Below are 5,074 nucleotides of genomic sequence, written 5' to 3' on the forward strand. Positions count from 1 at the left end.
TATATGCATATAATATTTCATTCATCCATGCCTATATATATAAACATGTTATATTTACATACAAGAACTAAAACATAAAAAAAATAAATAAAAATACTAGTATATTGATTATAAACTAATCCACTAATGAATTTATTATCTTAAAGCGCCTTTCGCCCATCTAATATCTTTTTTAAAAGCAACTTTTGTCTATACACAATGAAATAGCTCTTGCACTATCTGAATACAAGATATTACCAATAAAAAATTATAAACTTTCATTTTATGATAGTATGATAACTTTATATATTAAAACAAATTGTTAAAATACGTACACGAAGTACTTTTTTATTAACGCTACGGGTGAAGAATTAACTATACTTAGAAAACAATAAATATATCGCTGATCTCAAAATAATGACTAGATAGCGCATTCGGGATTATTTTTGAATCCAGTTTTGGCCTTCCAAGATGGCGGCGTAGTTGCCAACGGCTGTAGAAGAAGCGGATGAAAAATCAAGAATCCTCAGGCGTAGTTGATAATAATATAATTTTTAAACACAAATACATTTTTTAAAAAATATAATTTTGAAAAGTAAAAGTAGGTATGTGTGTTTATATATATTTATATGTATATATATATATATATATATATATATATATATATATATATATATATATATATATATATATATATATATTTTTGTTCTTTTTATTACAATCTGAATAAAACTCGTAATACATGTTAAAATATATCGTTCAAATATATTGTATAAATACTAAAACATATATATTATTTTTAAATATAAAGAACTCGGAGACTCGCAGGAGACTACTAGGTCTTGTCATCGAGAACCGCTAAAACGTTAAGTACAATAAAATAGAGTTACAAGATAAAAACTTTTGACTTGACAAAAATATAAATATCGTTTTTGGTCAAATGTATTCAAAACTAAAATATAAAGCTATCTTATCAGGGTTAGGGTTAGGGTTAGGGTTATATATATATATTTATATTTAAATATATAATAATTTAGTTAAATAAAATTTATATTAGGCGATATATAAGTTTTTGTTTTGTTTTAATGAATATGTATGTATATATATTGTTATAAGATAGTTAAAATCTGACAGAAAAAACAACCAATTTGTGTACTTTTTAGTTTTTAATTAGCTTATGATATGTGCTAGAAGCCTAATAAAACAACCGCATGATCGGCGGCTTCGTATCTGTTTATTATGACTTAGTTATTAAAAAATTTGTTTTAAATATATACTGGTAATGTACATCTGCTGCATGAACAATTTATTAGCTGAGCTCAGTGAATGCACAAAACTCGGAGTTTCCTTCTAGAACTTGTTATTTATAGTTATTTTAGTTTAATTTTAATAGAATTTTCTCTTAATTCAAATAAATATACTAACTATAAACACACACATAATTATAATAACCTGGTACATTTATGTAAGTTTATACATAAAATTATTAGATTGAAAAACTATGTGTTGCAATAATCAGGTAAAACATCTTTAGTTTAATTTGACCTGATGATTGCAACAGCATGAAACTTAAAGTTGTTAAAATCGCATGGTTTTATTTTTTACTATATATATATATATATATATATATATATATATATATATATATATATATATATATATATATATATATATATATATATATATATATATATATATATATATATATATGTATATATATATATTTATATATATGTATATATATATATATATATATATATATATATATATGTAAATATATATATATATATATATATGTATATATATATATCTATATATATATATATATATATATATATATATATATATATATATATATATATATATATATATATATATATATATATATATAAGGAAAAAGATGATGTTGCAGAAAGCTCTGGTCTAAAAATGAAGCGTTCTATAAAAAAAATTATTACCCCTGAAGTTGTCGCTTCCTTAGATAGAGAAAAAGTAAGCAATTGTGTGGCAATGCGAACTTTAGCAGCTACAATGCAAAGTTTAGGAGCTCCCATTGAAGAGTTCTCTATATCTGTTACTACTTTTCATAGGGCAAGAACTGATTATCGCGAAACTCATTACAATGAAACGAAAGAAAATTTCAAACCGGATGTACCTCTCGTAGTTCATTGGGATGGGAAAATGATGGCAGACATCGATGGAAGTGGAAATGTTGAGCGTTTGTCAGTTTTAGTAACAGGGCGTGGTGTTGTAAAACTTCTGGGAGTGCCAAAACTTCCTAATTCAAAAGGAGAAGCCATTGTTACTGCCGTTGTAGCCTCTCTCCATGAATGGGACGCTTCGAATCTTATTAATAATCTCTGTGGCATGTCGTTTGATACCACAGCTGACAATGCAGAATCTGAGAAAGGTGCTTGTAATTTACTTGAAGAAAAATTAGGAAAAGAATTATTGAATTTAGCTTGTCATCATCACATTACTGAAATTGTTGCAGGATCTGTGTTTAAATTTTATTTTCAAACAACGTCCGGACCAGATGTTGCTATTTTCAAACGATTTAAACAAGCCTGGAAGAATATCAAGAAAGATGATTTTAGCCCAACAGTGCAAGGTGAAGAAGCTGAAAGATATCTTTCAAACGTCTCGATTGAAAAAAAGTCGTCTATAATTAATTTTTTAAAAAAATGTTTGCAAGACTCACAACCACGAGATGATTATAAAGAACTTCTTGAATTATGTCTAATATATTTAGGAGAGCAACCTCCTTGTGGAATAAGATTTAAAGCACCTGGAGCCTTCCATCATGCTCGGTGAATGGCAAATTTTATTTATTCAATTAAAATATGGTTATTTAGAGATCAGTTTAAAATCGTGCAACATGAATAAACGCAGTAAGAGATATTAGCATTTTTGCTGCGTTAATATATGTTCGATAGTGGTTTACTGCACCACTCAGCGACTCGGCCCCATTTAATGATTTAGATTTTCTATAAAATATTGAGGAATATTGTGAATTGAATCAAAAAGGGACCGTTGCATCCAAGGCAATGAAGCGGGATCTATAGTATTTAAGTGAAGAACTTATATCTTTGGCCTTTTTAGTGATGATGTAGAGATTGAAGTTAAAAGAAAAATGATAACTGCCCTTCAGAGTCAATGCGTTGACAATAATAGGCCATCAAAGAAATTAGCAGATATTACAAAAGTAATGAGTAAACCCCTTGAAGTCTTTGTAACGTGTAAATCACTTTCATTTTTTAATTTCTTAAATATTGACATTTCCTTTTTTGAAAAAGATCCTTCAAACAATGAGTCGTATGCCGACTCTAAAGAAGTAGTGAAGTCTCATAAAGTTGTTAATGATTGCGCCGAAAGAGGGGTGACTTAGTACAAGACTTTAATGCTGTCTTAACAAAAGATGAAAAGCAGCAAAAGTAAGTGCCAAATTTAGTTGCAGAAAACAGGGCTGTCTTACCAGATGCAAAAAAATCAACATTGAGTGCTAAGCAAACCAGGCGACAATGAGCAGCTGTTGTTGTTTAATGTTTTTTAATGTTGTTTAATAAAAATTATTATGTGTAATAAGAGCTTTATTTTCGTTTTTTATTTTATTAAAATCGAACAGTAAATAACCGAAATGTGTACAGAAAACAAAGGTCAATATTTTACTGAACTTTTGAAAATTTTAATTTTAGAGGGGTATAAAGATCGCCCCAGCGCGACCTCTAAATATTAACCAATTTGGCTGAATTTTTTGGTACAATGTTTTTTTTCATAAATGAACACTTTTACACTTTGGAAATAACAAAAGTTTTTTTGGATCACCCTAATGCATATATAACTCCTGATAACTCGTAACGAATAAGTGTCCAAGTTAATACTGTAAGTTCAACTTTTTAAAGGTTTGAGTTATCAGGAGTTTACTGTATATATATATATGGTATAATAAAAGTTAAAGTTTTTATTGATTTTTGAATAAGACAAGTTTGTTCAATTACTTTCCTACCTTTTTTTTCGTCAATCAGTTAGTTACTTCTTTGCGTAGGTAATGTAAGTGTATTTTTGAGTAATTTTTCGAAATAACTTTAATCAGAGATAATAAATGATTACCAGCCGAATTTAACATATGATGTTTATAAATGATGGTTATAGCCAACCCAAACGTATGATGAGTTCAGTGAATACTTTTGATAAATCATTTTATCTCGAAAAACTTGCAATTGCACTTTTCATTACTATTTTATTAGGCTGGTTACTATCTGTTGATTCAAGAGACCTTTAAAACATCTTTCAGTATTTACGCATACCCTAATAACATTTTTGCTTGATTTAACCAAACCTTCTCCATATATTCTATTTTTAATAAAATGTAATAAATTTCATCCACCATGAAATGATAAAATTTCTTCTGTATTGTGATCACTGTTTTTTTATCCAGTTCTATTTTTGCATCTAAAGATGCTGCATAATGATAATATAGTATAAACACCTGAATATTTTATAATGCTGTAATACACACCGATCTCAAAATGTTAATATTTTGAGATTTTTTATTGTAATATTGACTAAATAATCTAATAAAAAATATGTTATTTAAAAATATACTTTTACATAGTATGTATACATGTAGCATACATATGTTAAATCTTTAAATACTACATATGTGTTAAACTGTCAATAATTATCCTTTAAATTTTGAGGAACAATTATTCACAGTAGAGTTTGACAATGTCTTTGAATTTTAGTCAATGAGAGTTTATTTTTTACTTTGGAATATAACTGTTGTTTTATATTTTCACTTATTAATGTGCCTAAAAAGTTAATGTGTTAAATAATAAATGAATTTATAATTCGAGAAAGATCCTCTGAGTTGAATGTGCTCATAGTCATCAGCTAATAGTTCATACAGCATTTGTACAATATTGTTTGTACCTACAAAAGTCATGATAGTAAAATTCTTTAAAGACTGTTGGTAGACAACGTAACTGTCAACCATACAGTTGTGTTAATTACCTCCTTACTCACAGCATTCGGTAATTAAGAACTAAATAGTACATAAATTATAAACTTTTTTTTACGAAAAACAATAGAATAC

The sequence above is a fragment of the Hydra vulgaris genome, chromosome 15 (assembly GCF_038396675.1).
Source record: "Hydra vulgaris chromosome 15, alternate assembly HydraT2T_AEP".
In the NCBI taxonomy this organism is placed as follows: Eukaryota; Metazoa; Cnidaria; class Hydrozoa; order Anthoathecata; family Hydridae; genus Hydra; species Hydra vulgaris.